The sequence below is a fragment of the Elephas maximus genome, chromosome 9 (assembly GCF_024166365.1).
Source record: "Elephas maximus indicus isolate mEleMax1 chromosome 9, mEleMax1 primary haplotype, whole genome shotgun sequence".
Classification (NCBI taxonomy): domain Eukaryota; kingdom Metazoa; phylum Chordata; class Mammalia; order Proboscidea; family Elephantidae; genus Elephas; species Elephas maximus.
The window spans coordinates 56,920,150-56,937,194 of NC_064827.1; positions in this window are offsets into that span (position 1 = coordinate 56,920,150).

The window sequence follows — 17,045 nt, forward strand, 5'->3', positions numbered from 1 at the left end:
CCACCCTCACCTCAGATGTTTCGTCCCTTCAGAGCCAAACAGGGTTAAGATGACCCATCCATCACTCGTCAGGAAGAGCTCTGAATTCCTCAGAAAGGGGAACATGGAATCAATCATCCAGTCAACACTTGTACAGCTCATCTGAAAATGCCCACAAAGTTGCTGGAAACCTAGGAGGAGACGAAACAATATAAGAGGTACCAATATAACAATGTTTGGGGAGATAAAATGTAAAGAGGTAAATGTGGTCATAAATGCCAGCATATGTCTTTCCTCCTGTTTATATGATTTTGAAACACATTGCTAATAAAACATCTGGGGATTCTCTTTAAACTGCAGATACAGTTTGTGGAGGTCATGCTAAAAGCTCACAAAGCCTGTTTTGTGGCTGAACTGGACTCCATTTTAATCCTCCCGTAATGATGCCATTATTTTTACAGCTGTCTCTACAACCCCATACATGATTTATATGCAAAGTCTGTTCTCTTTTATGTAAGTATGTACTGTCCCCTAGAAACTGTAAACTCCCTCAGGCCTATGACGGAACATGGTGGGAGGAGAGGAGAGAAAAGAGAACAGGGTTTGGAGACACGTGTCTCTAGATTCAAGGCAAAGTTCTGCCATATACTGGTTGGGGAACCTGGAGCAAGCCATTTAACATGAGAGCCCCTTGAGGTTGATTAAACCATGTTGTTGTTGTTGTTAGGCGCCATCAAGTTGGTTCCGACTCGTAGTGACCCTATACACAACAGAATGAAACACTGCCCAGTCCTGTGCCATCCTCACAGTCGTTATGCTTGAGCCTGCTGTTGCAGCCGCTGTGTCAATCCATCTCGTTGACCGTCTTCCTCTTTTTCGCTGACCCTGGAAACCCTGGTAGTGTAGTGGTTAAGAGCTACTGCTGCTAACCAAAAGGTTGGCTGTTTGAATCCACCAGGCAGGCGCTCCTTGGAAACTCCATGGGGCAGTTCTACTCTGTCCTGTAGGGTCGCTATGAGTCAGAATCAACTCGATGGCAGCAGGTTTCGTTTTTTTTTTTTTTTTTTCCTACTTTACCAAGCACGATGTCCTTCTCCAGAGACTGATCCCTCCTGATAATATGTCCAAAGCATGCAAGACAATGTCTTGCTATCCTTGCTTCTAAGGAGCATTCTGGCTGTACTTCTTCCCAGGCAGGTTTGTTCGTTCTTCTGGCAGTCCATGGTATATTCAATATTCTTCACCAACACCACAATTCAAAGGCATCGATTTTTCTTCGGTCTTCTTTATTCATTGTCCAGCTTTCACAGGCATATGAGGTGATTGAAAACACCATGGCTTGAGTTAGGAGCACCTTAGTCCTTAAAGTGACATCTTTGCTTTTGAATACTTTAAAGAGTTTGTGCAGCAGATTTGCCCAATGCAATGCATCATTTGATTTCTTGATTGCCGCTTCCCTGGTCGTTGATTGTGGATCCAAGTAAAACGAAATCCTTGACAGCTTCAATCTTTTCTCCATTTTTCATGATGTTGCTTATTGGTCCAGTTGTGAGGATTTTTGTTTTGTTTTCTTTTTTTTTTTAGGTTAAGCTATAATCCGTACTAAAGGCTGTAATCTTTGACCTTCTTCAAAAAGTGCTTCAAGTCCTCTTCATTTTCAGCCAGTAAGGGGAATTAAAGCATACCTGGTAACTATTAGCTAAAATAGAAGATATTGCATAAAGGCCTGGCAAGTGACTGGTTTGACTAGGATTTGCATTCTGCTCAAACCTCGCTGTTCTGTAATGGAGTATTTGTTTGGAAACGTTTACCCTGGAAGCTTACCTATTTGCTTTAAAGCTCTCATTTTAGCAGAGAAAAGATTAAGAAGAGGGTTGTGGGTTCCTTGTACCTTACTAGGTTTTGAATTTTCAATTTTTATTTGGAAATAATTTCAAACTTACACGAAGTTGCAAAAGTAAAAATAGTACAAGTCAAACCATACACCCTTTGCACAGATTCATCTGCGGTTGCAGTCCCTGGGTGGTGAACACTGTCAGCATACTCAGCTGCAAACCAAAAGATTGGCAGTTCCAGTCCACCCAGAGATGCCTCAGAAGAAAGGCTTGATCGTCTATTTCTGAAAACTCTGGGGAGCACAGTTTTACTCTGACACACATGGGGTTGTCATGAGTCAGAATCTACTTGGAAGCAACTTGTCTTTTTTTTTTTTTTTTGAAGTTAAGTTACATGCATGATGGCATTTCACCCTTAAATATTTCAGCATATATTTCTGAAGGATAGGGATATTCTCTCAGTACAGTTATCAGTCTTATCAATAAATTTACGTTAATGCAGGCCTTTTAGCTCACCTACCATCCAAATTCCAAGTTTGTCAGTCAATTTAATATTAGGTTTTAACTATATGGCATCCTATCTGAAGGTGCCAGATTTGGTCATTGGAATCCTCAATTTGCAGCCATGGTGAGTAAAATAAGTTTCGAGTCTTTCTGCTTTCCAGGCAAGGGATTGAAATAGGATATGAGAAAAATGAAGAATTTGATGATGAGGCCTTCTAAGTTGTAGCTATGACCATACTCAGTGCTTTTAGAGGTCTAGGGCATTGTCTTTAAATGACCACTGGGGGGCTAAGGCCCAAGGGGCAGGTCTCGCCTTAAACTCTAAGGTCACACAGCCAGTGAGTGATTGAGAATGAGAAACCAGGATCACTCCATCAAGCTTCAGAGCCTCTAAGCACTTCCTCCAACAACCTCTTAGAGATGCCATTCATCGGCATCTTTTGGAAACTGAACATCAACTTGTATACCTTTCCCCAATACCTCGGAAATTCAACCCAGCTAATAATGATTTACCAAGTACTTGCTATGAAGCCGACACTGTGTTAAACACTTTACATGCACTATTCCATTTATTAACAAACTTACTTTTAACAAGCCCTATTCCCATCCCCATTTTACAAATGATGAAACTGAGGCTTAGCTAGGTTAGGTAACCTAACTGAGGTCCTATCTTTTGAAAGTCGATTTGTCAGGACCTCAGTCTAGGCTTCCAGCCTCCCATGTCTTTAGCCACAGTGCCATTGGGAAGGAAGTGAGCATCACGGGCTTTTGGGGGTCAGTGATTTAGAAGAGCTTGGGCGGAGGAGGGGGTCAGGAAAGGCTTCTCAAACATGCTCCAAAGCTCATATTCATATCAGCCAGGTGTGCAGAGACATTGTCCATTGGTTGTTTCCTTTCTTCCCTCCAACTGCGCAGTTTAATGATGAATGGAAGGCTTAAAGCGATTCACTAAACTAAAGGTTTAAGGGGAATTCTATGACTGAGTTGAGATTTGAACCAGCTTTGCCATGTTATTATTCTGCCATCCATGCAGGCAGATGATATATGATTGGGCATAGAGTGATATACTTAGGGATTTTGGGACGTGTGGTATTTTGTAAAGAAAAGGTCTGCTACCTGCACAAATTTGAAAGCTATCTGTTAGTTTTAACACCTACTTCCTAAATGGCAGAACAGGCCAAGGGTTACCATTGCTCCTAAGTTCTAAAGTTTTCAGATCCCTTCCCATTTCATAGATCGCCTCTGTATTTAATAGTTGCCACCATCAGCAACAATTAGCAGTTGGGGACTAACATTTTAACATCTGGAAGAAACAGCTTTCTAGGTGTGGACTGGGGTGTGACAGAGTAGCTAGAAGGCTGGATTTGGCCAAATTGGGAGCCTGCTGAGTTACCTGATCTCTCCTGTGTTGGTGTCCTTATTCATTCGTTCTTTCCAAATATGTATTAAGCATCTACTATGGCTGCTAACAAAAGGTTGGCAGTTCAAATCCACCAACTGCTCCTTGGAAGCCCTATGGGGCAGTTCTACTCTGTCTTATAGGGTCGCTATGAGTCGAAATTGACTCGACAGCAAAGGGTTTGGGTTTGCTATATACTCTTTAAGGAAGCCTGGTGGCGTAGTGGTTAAGTACTGCTGCTAACCAAAAGGTCAGCAGTTTGAATCCACCAGGCACTCCTTGGAAGTCCTTTGTGGCAGTTCTACTCTGTCCTATGGTGTCTCTATGAGTCGAAATTGACTCAACAACAATGGATTGGGTTTTGGTTTGTACCCTTTAAGGTCCCTGGGTGGTGCAAATGGTTTGCACTTTTTTTTTATTAGGTTAAAAGGAGCCCTGGTGGTGCAGTGGTTATGTATTCAGCTGATAGCTGAGGTTTTTCTAACCCACCAGCTGCTCTGCAGGAGAAAGATGTGGCAGTTTGCTTCCATAAAGATTTACAGCCTTGGAAATCCTATGGGGTGATCTATCCTGTTCTATAGGGTACTGTTTTAGGAAACCCTGGTGGCATAGTGGTTAAGAGTTTGGCTGCTAACCAAAAGGTTGGCACTTCAAATCCACCAGGCACTCCTTGGAAACCCTGTGGGGTAGTTCTACTCTGTCTTATAGGGTTGCTATGAGTCAGAATCAACTCAATGGCAACGGCTTTGGTTTTGCTTTTTTTTTTTTTTTAACCTAAAGTTTGGCTGTTCGAACCCAACCAGTGGCCCCACAGAAGAAAAGCCTGCCAATCTGCTTCTGTGAAGATTACAGCCAAGAAAACTCCATGAAGTAATTCTACTGTGTAACACATGGGGTCGCCATGAGTCAGAATCAACTCAAAGTCAACAGATAACATGTATACTCTTTACACAGATTCACTGATATAGATGTTGATACAGCAGCGAACATTCCTGGATGGCACAAATGGCTAAGCGCTTGGCTACTAACTAAAAGGTTGGAGGTTTGAATCCACCCAGAGGTGCTTCGGAAGAAAGGCCTGGCACTTTGCTTCCCAAAAATCAGCTACGGAAAACCCTATGGCGCACACTTCTGCCCTGACACATATGGGGTTGCTATGAGCCCGAGCCGACTCGACTGCAACTGCCCTGGGTTTTTCACAGCAGTGAACTATGTACGGTTATAGGTGCGATATAGCAGCTAGCCAAATCCCTCTTGTTTTATTTTGTAAAATGCCAAACTCACACAGTTATAAAAAGCAAACAGAGGTAAAAGTTTGGCCTCATTAATTTTTCCATCTTTTGTCTTTCTCCATTCATGCCATTTAAGAGCGAGAAGGGAGGGGAGGGGAAACTGAGCCGCAGTGATCGGAAGGGACCGGTATAGGCCACCCTGCAGAACAGGAGCACAGGCCCCACCTGCAGGAAGGCTGATGGTAAGGCTCACGAGGGAGCCTGGGCTATCACTTGTTTAGTTTCCCAGGTGATTCCGACGCAAAGCAGAGGCTGCCATCTTAGGCCGGCTGTACTGTCTGAGCCTCAGCTGCCTGAGTTCTAGGACAGGGAGAGTCTGCTCATCCAGGGACTTTTGTGAGAATTACCTTATAAACAGCTTTCAGTTTATATTCATTTTTTTATTTGTTAATGTTTTCCTTTGAGAATATTTTTGAGTCTATGCAGTTAGAGGATAAAAGGTAGCACGAGGCCTTCTCCTTATATGTATACATATTTCTTTGTTATAACTTATTTTGTCCCCACAGAACTCAAGATAACTGGTGTATTTGTTTTCTAAATGCAATCAATCCTTTTTGGAGTGAGGGAGGGAAGGCACTTCTTAACTTCCAGGATAAATAGGAATAAAAAAAAAAAATAGGAATAGAGACTGGAAATCAGATTTCTCTTTCAAGGAACACCACGGAGAAGCGAAATAAAGAGGAGGCCTGGGAAACCACTTGACATGACCTAGTATTCCAATCTACCCCTTGCCTGCCAGTTTGTTGTGCTGTGGTAGCTTCCGTATTGCTATGATGCTGAAAGCCATGCTACTGGTATTTCAAATAGCAGCAGGAGCACCCATGGTGGATAGGTTTTGGTGGAGCTTCCAGACTAAGAGAGACTAGGAAGAAAGGACTGGCAATCTACTCCTGAAAATTAGTCAATGAAAACCCCATCAATCATAACAGAACAGTATCTGATATAGAGCTGGAAGCTAAGCCCCCTAGGTTGGAAGGCAGTATCCAATAGCCGCAACAGTGGACTCAAACGCATCAGCAGTCATAAAAATGGCTCGGGACTGGACAGTGTTTCATTCTGTTGCACGTGGGGTTGCCATGAGTTAGAGCCAACTTGACAGCAACTAACAACAACAACAGAACTCCAATTAGCCATAGGGCTAGCATAGGCCTGGGCAAACTTTAATATCCATGGAACAAAGAGATCTAAGGAAAAGATTCTTCAAAGGCTGCAGTGAGGTTCCCTGGCCTGGAAGGGAAAATCAGAAGTTGCTGAAACACAGTGTAATATAACAGAAAGAGAAGGATTAGTCCTGAATCTGAATCTTGATGGTGCCGTGAACAAGCAAATCTCTTTCCCTCTCAGAACCTGTTTCGTAATCTGAAAACCGGGCTACTGCAACCCCCACCTCTGTGACAGCCTGCCTTTCCACAGCCTGGCCTCACAAGCACCTATGAGCTGCTGGATGACAGAGACCATTAGCATACTCCTTTGCGTGTTACCAAAGCACGGGATTCGGCACACTGCAATTACTCAGTGAAGGCTTGGTGAATAGATTTTTTTTAAAAATAGGCAAGGCATAAAGAAAACCTTAACTTTTCAACAGCCTGCCACTTAGCAGTTTGAAAAGTGGAGCCAACCGCCCTACTCTCAAGGATGACAAACCTTCTCATTTTTAGTTTGGCTACTAAGTGTGACTATCACATGATAGTAACTTATTGTTGCTTCCTGTGAGTCAGAGTACAAAAGACATGTCTTCAAACCACCAGGGCAACCTTTAAACAAACGGCCCCATAATGGGTAGTTTTGGTAAAGTAACAGCTGTCACATACATTCATAATACCTGAAAGCTCTCTAATTTGTCTAGTACTCTGTGTTAATAAAAGTCAAGTCCTATCATTTCTAAAGAGTCGCAGACCGTTCCCTCAGACAGCCGGTGAAAAGTCCCACGTCAGAGCCCAGAGTGAAAAGTCCCACGTCAGAGCCCCAGAGAGGGGAAACTGTCCCACAGCGTGTACATGAGGCAGGACTTGAGAGACAGGCAGCTCTGTGTCTTAGAAATGAGCACTGTGTCCAGAGTCATTACACCTCTCTGAAGTTCATCTGAAAAATGGGCTGTCTTGGGATTAAACGGAGCTAACGTACAAGGAAGGAACCCTGGTGACATAGCAGTTAAGCACTCAGCTCCTAATCAAAAGTTCAGTGGTTCAAACCCACCAGCCGCTCCTCAGGAGAAAGATGTGGCAGTCTGCTTCCATAAAGATTACAGCGTGGAAACACTATGGGGCAGTTCTACCCCGTCCGATAGAGTCACTATGAATCAGAATCGACTCGACAGCACTGGGTTTTTGCGTTTGGTATGTGTGAGAGCAGGAGAAGCCCCAGGAAAAAGGGACCCTGAAATTGCTGGCGTCTCTATCACACATCCACAAAACGTATCACATTTGGATTGCTGGCAGCTAATATGGTTATGCAAATACTCACATAATTCAGAATGACTTTTTTTTTTATATATAATTTTTATTGTGCTTTAAGTGAAAGTTTACAAATCAAGTCAATCTCTCACACAAAAACCCATGTACACCTTGCTACACACTCCCAATTACCCAGCCCGCTCTCTCCCTCCACTCTCTCTTTTCATGTCCATTTCGGCAGCTTCTAATCCCCTCCACCCTCTCATCTCCCCTCCAGGCAGGAGATGCCAACATAGTCTCAACATAGTCCACCTGATCCAAGAAGCTCACTCCTCACCAGCATCCCTCTCCAACCCATTGTCCAGTCCAATCCATGTCTGAAGAGTTGGCTTTGGGAATGGTTCCTGTCCTGGGCCAACAGAAGGTCTGGGGGTCACGACCACCAGGGTCCTACTAGTCTCAGTCAGACCATTAAGTCTAGTCTTTTTATGAGAATTTGGAGTCTGTATCCCACTGCTCTCCTGTTTCCTCAGGAGTTCTCTGTTGTGTTCCCTGTGATGGCAGTCATCGGTTGTAGCCAGACACCATCTAGTTCTTCTGGTCTCAGGATGATGTGGTCTCTGGTTCACGTGGCCTTTTCTGTCTCTTGGGCTCGTAATGACCTTGTGTCCTTGGTGTTCTTCATTCTCCTTTGATCCAGGTGGGTTGAGACCAATTGATACATCTTAGATGGCTGCTTGCTAGTGTTTAAGACCCCAGACGCCACTCTTCAAAGTGGAATGCAGAATGTTTTCTTAATAGATTTTATTATGCCAATTGACTTAGGTGTCCCCTGAAATCATGGTCCCCAAACCCCTGCCCCTGCTACACTGGCCTTCGAAGCATTCAGTTTATTCAGGAAACTTCTTTGCTTTTGGTTTAGTCCAGTTGTGCTGACCTCCCCTGTATTGTGTGCTGTCTTTCCCTTCACCTAAAGTAGTTCTTATCTACTATCTAAATATCCTCTTCCACCCTCCCTCCCCCCTCTCGTAACCAAAAAAGAATGTTTTCTTCTCAGTTTAAACTATTTCTCAAGTTCTTATAATAGTGGTCTTATACAATATTTGTCCTTTGGCAACTGACTAATTTCACTCAGCATAATGCCTTCCAGGTTCCTCCATGTTATGAAATGTTTCACAGATTCCTCGCTGTTCTTTAACGATGCGTAGTATTCCATTGTGCGAATATACCATAATTTATTTATCCATTCATCTGTTGATGGGCACCTTGGTTGCATCCATGTTTTTGCTGTTGTAAGCAGTGCTGCAATAAACATGGGTGTGCATATATCTGTCCGTGTAAAGGCTCTTATTTCTCTAGGATATATTCCAAGGAGTGGGATTGCTGGATCGTATGGTAGTTCTATTTCTAGCTTTTTAAGGAAGCGCCAAATCGATTTCCGAAGTGGTTATACCATTTGACATTCCCCCCAGCAGTGTAGAAGTGTTCCAATCTCTCCACGGCCTCTCCAACATTTGTTATTTTGTGTTTTTTGGATTAATGCCAGCCTTGTTGGAGTGAGATGAAATCTCATTGTAGTTTTGATCTGTATTTCTCTAATGGCTAATGATCGTGAACATTTCCTCATGTATCTGTTAGCTGCCTGAATGTCTTCTTTTTTTTTTTTTTTAATTAATTTTTATTAAGCTTCAAGTGAACATTTACCATTCCAATCAGTCTGTCACATGTAGGTTTACATACATCATACTCCCTTCTCCCACTTGCTCTCCGCCTATTGAGTCAGCCCTTTCAGTCTCTCATTTCGTGCCAATTTTGCCATCTTCCCTCTCTCTCTATCTTCCCATCCCCCCTCCAGTCAAGAGTTGCCAACACACTCTCCAGTGTCCACCTGATTTAATTGGCTCACTCTTCATCAGCATCTCTCTCCCCGCCGCTGACCAGTCCTTTTCATGCCTGATGAGTTGTCTTCGGGGATGGTTCCTGTCCTGTGCCATCAGAAGGTCTGGGGAGCATTGTCTCTGGGATTCCTCTATGAATGTCTTCTTTAGTGAAGTCTCTATTCATATCTTTTGCCCATTTTTTAATTTAGTTTTTTGTCTTTTTGCAGTATCGTGTAGATTTTAGAGATCAGGCACTGATCAGAAATGTCATAGCTAAAAACTTTTCCCAGTCTGTAGGTAGTCTTTTTACTCTTTGGGTGAAGTCTTTGGATGAGCATAGGTATTTGATTTTTAGGAGCTCCCAGTTATCTAGTTTTTCTTCTACATTCTTTATAATGTTTTGTATACTGTTTATGCCATGTATTAGGGCTCCTAACGTTGTCCCTATTTTTTCCTCCATGATCTTTATTGTTTTGGATTTTATATTTAGGTCTTTGATCCATTTCAAGTTAGTTTTCGTGCATGGAGTGAGGTATGGGTTTTGTTTCACTTTTATTGCTGATGGGTATCCAGTTATGCCAGCACCATTTGTTAAAAAGACTGTCTTTTCCCCATTTAACTGTTTTGGGGCCTTTTTCAAATGTCAACTGCTCATATGTGGATGGATTTATGTCTGGATTCTCAGTTCTGTTCCATTGGTCTATGTTTCTGTTGTTGTACCAGTACCAGGCTGTTCTGACTACTGTGGCGGTATAATAGGTTCTAAAATCAGGTAAAGTAAGGCCTCCCACTTTGTTCTTCTTTTTCAGTAATGCCTTATTTATCCAGGGCCTCTTTCCCTTCCATATGAAGTTGGTGATTTGTTTCTCCATCTCATTAAAGAATGTTGTTGGGACTTGGATCGGAATTGCATTAAATGTATAGATCACTTTTGGTAGAATAGACATTTTTGAAATGTTAAGTCTTCCTATCCACGAGCAAGGTATGTTCTTCCACTTATGTAAGTCTCTTTTGGTTTCTTGCAGAAGTGTACTGTAGTTTTCTTTGTATACGTCTTTTACATCTCTGGTAAGATTTATTCCTAAGTATTTTATCTTCTTTGGGGCTACTGTAAATGGCATTGATTTGGTGATTTCCTCTTCAATGTTCTTTTTGTTGGTGTAGAAGAATCCAACTGATTTTTGTATGTTTATCTTGTATCCCAATACTCTGCTGAACTCTTCTATTAGTTTCAGTAGTTTTCTGGAGGATTCCTTAGGGTTTTCTGTGTATAAGATCATGTCATCTGCAAATAGGGATACTTTTACTTCTTATTTGCCAATCTGGATGCCCTTTATTTCTTTATCTAGCCTAATTGCTCTGGCTAGGACTTCCAGCACAATGTTGAATAATAGTGGTGATAAAAGGCATCCTTGTCTGGTTCCTGATCTCAATGGGAATGTTTTCAGGCTCTCTCCATTTAGGGTAATGTTGGCTGTTGGCTTTGTATAAATGCCTTTATCATGTTGAGGAATTTTCCTTCAATTCCTCTTTTGCTGAGAGTTTTTATCATGAATGAGTGTTGAACTTTGTCAAATGCCTTTTCTGCATCAATTGATAAAATCATGTGATTCTTGTCTTTTGTTTTATTTATGTGGTGGACTACATTAATTGTTTTTCTAATGTTGAACCCTCCCTGCATACCTGGTATGAATCCCACTTGGTCATGGTGAATTATTTTTTTGATATGTTGTTGAAGTCTGTTGGCTAGAATTTTGTTAAGGATTTTTGCACCTACATTTTTTTTTTATTCATGAGGGATATCAGAATGACTTTTAAACAACACTCTGCTCCCCTCTCCTTCCCAAAAAGGGAACACTGGCCACCAAAAAAAAAAAAAAAAAAAAGATCACCATGTTGAATTTTACACCAGTAAATTTTTGAAATAAATATCCCAGAACAGGTTTAAAGAGACAACACTAGGTCTTTAACTCTGGAAGGATCCATTGCTCTTCCTGTACACAAAGGACCAAATATAGGAAGAAGACGGGAGTGACAGGTCACAGGACATGGCATTGAAGGGCTCTTCACAGACAGAGAGAACATCTGGAAGGAAGTTTTCCTGGGTGCAGAACTCAGCAAAGCGGGGAGCTCAGTTCAATCCAACAAACATTTATTGGTATCTGCTTTGTGCTTGGGACAAATCATAACAAATTTCTATTTACTGAATACCTACTATGTGCCTGGTGCTTTCCTACACACGTATCTATCCATGTTCACACTGGTCCACCCCCAAAGTACATGGCACATATTTTAACAATGCAGTAACCGAGGTTCGGAGAGGTTACAGGATAAAGGTAGCCAGGAGCTGGCAGGGCTGCCCTGACAGCCAGGTCCTCTGACTGCACATTCCAAGGCCTTTCCATTCCTCCATGGGTGGTTGCTCTTATTATTTCTAACCCTACTAACTTCCAGAAAGGATCTGAGAGGGTGTCTGAGGAAGGATTCGTCAAGGGGAAATGATTGAGAAGGACCCCAAAAGTTATGGGCTCCAAGCTGCCTGGTCAGACAGGGAGGGCTACAAGAGGCCCCCCAGGTCAGCTTGGCTGCTGGAGGTAGGTGGGGCTTGCACTGAGCACCTACTAGGTGTTGTAAGAGATTCTGGGCCTGACTGTTGGTGTGCACAGGCAAGGGTCTTGCACTGTACCTACTGGACGCTACAGGCCCAGGTGCTCTGAGACCTGCTGCCTGCCAGTAGGGTGAGGCTTGCTCTGAGTGCCTACTATGTGCCAGGAGCTTTGTGTTTCTTATCTTTCAGCAACTCTGTGAGGCAGTATGATTATTCCTATTTTGCACTGGGGATATTAGGTTCAAAGAGGGGCGCTTCTCAGTCCCAGGTCACAGGTGCAGTTAGAACGCAGCACGGCTGCATTCCAGCTCAATTCCTCAAATAGGCAGAAACCATTCCCTGTTCTCTTCCCTCCAAGTAGCCTGTTCCCTCCCATGGAAGAGCAGAGACTTCAGTGAGACCCCTCCGCCAAAGCCTGTTGTTAGGTGGTGTTCAGTTGGCTCCAACTCACAGCGACAACCTTGTATACAAAAGAACAAAGCACTGCCGGGTCCTGCACAATCCTCACAATCATTGCTATGTTTGAGCATATTGCTGCAGACACTGTGTCATTCCATCTCGCTGAGGGAGGGTCTTCCTTTTTTTGCTGACCGCCTACTTTACCAAGCATGATGTCCTACTCCAGGGACTAGTCCCTCCTGAAAATACGTACAAAATATGTGAGACAAAGTGTCACCATCCTGGCTTCTAAGGAGCATTCTGGCTGTACTTCTTCCAAGACAGATTTGCTCATTCTTCTGGCAGTTCATGTGTATTCAATATTCTCCGCCAACACCAACACAGGACTCCAGGAGGATCCGCAAAGCCTAGCCTGCTAACAACAACAATAATACTTGCCATTTATTGAGTACCAGTACCAGTGGCCTTGACTCTACTCTGACTCATGGAGGCACCCATGCGTGTCAGAGCAGAACTTAGCTTCTAGGATTTTCAATGTCTGGTTTTTCAGAAGTAGATCGCCAGGGCTTTCTTCCTGGGTGCCTGTGGGTGGACTCCAAACGCCAACCTTTGGGTTAGCAGCAAGCGTTTGCATCACCCAGGGACTCCACTTACTACATACCAGGCACTTCACTGAATGCTCTTTTAATTATCACAATGACTCTGTATCCACATCAGGCAAAAGGAGGATTAGAAGTGAATTTTGGTAAAACTGCCCAGAATCACAGAGCTAATAAGTGACAGAGCCAGAATTAGAATCTACACTTTTGCTTGATTTTAAATTTCATAACACTGATTCAGCCTCAGCAGAGAGGAAGAGGAGAGGGACCCGTCTCCCGCCTGCCAGCGGACGTGCGGCGCAGGCGACCCGCGGTCCCGAGCGGTCCTGTACGAGGCCGACCGGCGGGAGGCAGTGCAGACCGCGCGACGTGTGCCGCCTCCAGCTCGCGGCACCGAGGGACGGCCGCGCCCTGGGTTTCCGCGCTCGCTAGTGCTTCGCTTCGTTCCCCGCCCCGCCCCGGGCCGCGCGGCCCCAGCCGTTCCCTGTCGCCGAGAGCGGATCGGCCCTCTTTTCGGGGTGTAGGGCGCGGGCGGGAGTCCGATCTACATATGAGTGCCCTGCATTCGGTTCTGCGCGCGCTCACACACCTCTGCTCTAGGCTGGAGAGGGCTCTAGATACAGGGTCTCCCGCGGAGGGGGACGCGGCTACCCACCCTGGGCTTGTCGCGGGATCTGAGGATTTGCAGTCGTCTGGCCCCGGCCGGGCGGAGGAGGGGAAACCCCGCCTGAGAGCGGGGACTCCGGAAGGATGCCTGTGCGCCCCACTTCCCCACCCCACCCACGCTTTCTCCTTGCTGTGCTTCTGCTTCGCAGATTCCACACCCCACCCTACCCAGCCCGTTCACCGAATCCTGACTTTGAACCCCAAGGTGGCCAGGCGTGTTCTCGGCCCGGCCACAACCAGCTGGCGTTCTCCCCCTGGCCGGAGCCGTCCAACCGGGCTTCGCTGTCCCCGGGGAGGGTGCCCAGCTCGGATCAACCGGGGCGAGGTTACGCTTTCTAAAGTTACTCCCGGGCGAGGTAAGCGGCATGCACTGACCCTCACCCTTCCCTGCAATCACCCAGGACGCAGGCATTCAAGGTGGGCAGTTTAACGAGGTGATAATGAAGCGAAAATGGGCTAGTAGTCCCTTGAATTTCAAGTCCGATTGAGGCTTTTTCTTTAGAAAGAATGTTTTACGAATATATTGTCCTCCTAGAATTCTGTTGTCAGTAATAACCCCCGGGTGCTAATTGCTCTTAATTACCTTGTTAAAAGTCTTGTAGACCCCCGGCAAGTTCCAAGAGGACAAGGGAAAAAAAATTTTCTGGGATTTACAGCTGAAGGGGAACATCGTATTACTTTTTGCATTAGGTTTTATACATGAGCAAAGGCACCCTGGTGGCGCAGTGGTTAAGCGGTCGGCTGCTAACCAAAAGGTCGGCAGTTCGAACCCGCCAGGCAATCTGCTTCGGTAAAGATTTACCGCCTTGGAAACCCTATGGGGCAGTTCTACTCTGCCCTACAGGGTCGCTATGAGTCAGAATCCACTCGACGGCAACGGGTTTATATATTAGTATACTTGTTTAATTTTCCCCTTTCGCCTTTTTAATATCATTCCAATTTCCAACTAGTCTCTGGAAATTTTTTAAAAGGGGGGTGGGTGGAAGAATCGGGGATGTGTATGCCACAGATGGAGATGGAAAAGCAGTCCAGAACATGCTGACATTTAAAAAAAGTTAACATCCCCCTCCCCCAACACACGTTGAAATTATGATATTAGGAACAGAGTATAATGGCAAAAGTTACTCGGGGAACATCTGTTCCTTCCAACGGGAGGATTTCTTTCCTGCCAAGAATTTATGAATTTTATATAGGCGATCAGTTCTGTTTGGAGAAGGAAGAAGGAAATCGGCCAAAGTGGCCCCTGGGCTGCCCTGAATGCAAGGACACTTTGCTCCTTTCTTCCAGAGGGCTTTCAAGTGCTCCTCAGACTGACAAGGCTGAGAGTTTAAAAAAACGTCTGGTGGTTTAGCGTGACTAGAACAGCACAGGAGCCCTGATGGCACAAAGGAAGAGGGACTTTGACCACTAGGTCAAGGCTATCTAGCTCGAGGACCCAGGAGGTTGGTCAAGACTTCCATTCCTGGAAGTCCTAATCCCTTTTGGGGAAGGGAGGAGAAAGTTTATTATAGGGCTAAAGCCTAACCCACTCCTATCAGTTTATTTCCAAGGCTCCTTTGATTTTCACATTGGCCAAGTAGGAGGTCATTGATCCAGCTTAATCTCGTCAGCTACAACTAATTGTCATGGGCAGTTGCTCAATGGAGCTTGGTGATTGGAGAGTTTATCTTTTTAAAAGCACGGTGGGGGGGGGGGCTCAGAAAAGCCACCTGGGTGAATGGAATACTAAGTGGATTAACAGTTGAAATGTTCATGATTCTCTTTTTGTCTCAAAGCAAGTTTATCTAAGCAGATTTCCAATGGTTTCCTCTTCTGCAATCAGAAGAATGCTTTCTTTGCCTTAGAGAAGGTATGTCCAACAGAGCAGAGAGCAAACTTTTTGCCTTTGTGGAGCGGACCATTTTAGGTTCTTGACCCTTGAGTAGAATGAAATTCTGGCTCCTTTTTACTTACAGGATTTCAGATGAAAAGTGAAAAAAATCCAATCTATTTAAGTGTCAAGAATCTAAATTTTTCCTGGTTGACAGTGAGGGAAAAAAAAGACGACATTAAAAGTTTGGTGCATTCATTCAATGAACAAATATTTATTAAGCACCTACCATATGCCAGGCACTTTATTAGGCATTATTTTTTCCCATTGTTCTAGGGGGAGCCAGATCATAAATAGGTCTGTACCTAAAAAGAAAAAAAAAAAAAAAGATCTAGTATAGGTTAAATTCCAGGTAATAAGTGCCATGAAGGAAAAAATCAAGTAGGTTAAAGAGATAAATAATAGCCGGGTGGAGGCGGAAGGGCTCCTATAGTTAGGGAAGGCTGTTCCAAACAAGTGATATTTGAAAGGTCCTTCCAGACTGTTCCGCATGCAAATATACCCCAAAACACATAAACATGGATATATTTTAATCAAATTAGATCATACGATATAGGCACCGCTACACACCCCACCTCTCACCCGGTTAACTTCTCCTCAGTGAACATTGTCCTGGTTCTGGATGGTATAATGGCTCACAAATAACAGACAGGCCTATAAAATAAACAAGAACATCCGTGAGAAAAGTGCTCCTTAGAACAATCAACCGTACAAGCAACTAAAAGGTGGCAAAATTTGCCCAAACGCAAAGATGAGGAGGCAGGAAGGCAGAGGGAAACCAAAAGAATGGAAACAGGGAACTCAGGGTGGAAATAGGGAGAGTGCTGACACGTTTTAGGGATTACAGCCAATGTCACAGAACACTTTGTGCATAAATTATTGAATGGGAACTAATATGCCCTGTAAATTTTTTCCTGAAGCACGCACACACACACAAAATATATATGGCTGAAGAATGTGGGTCTGAGTAGATTCAGATTTACATGCCAGCTTTACCACTCACTGGTTTTGACATTCAAGGCAGGTTACCTAAGCTCTCTATGCCTTGGATTCCTTATTCTTCAGATCAGAAGAATAATAATGCCTGCCTCAAAACCCTGGTGGCATAGTGGTTAAGTGCTATGGCTGTTAACCAAGAGGTTGGCAGTTCGAATCTGCCAGGTGCTCCTTGGAAACTCTATGGGGGCAGTTCTACGCTGTCCCGATGGCAGTGGGTTTGGTTTTTTTTTTTTGGCCTCATAGGGTGATTGCGGGGACTGCATGAGAAAATACATTTCAAATGCTGAGTATAGGGACAGGCATAGCGCAGCCCTTAATGAATGTGAGCCCTTGGGTATTATTCTCTGCCAGATCATTTTAATGATTGTAGTAGTCCGTTCTAGGGATGTGCCAGGACTTACTTAACCCATGCCCTAATATTAGACAAAAGAATTAGATTTAAATTGAACTCAGATTATATGAGTGACCTAAAGGAGAAAAGTAAAACAACAAAACAAACAAACAAAGCCTATGTTTAGAAAATATCCCAGATCAACACATTTTTTAGAAGACCCCCATTTCCCTCCTGCCTTTCCTGAAAGTGAATCACACCCAGGCTTCAATACCTGTCCATTTACCACCT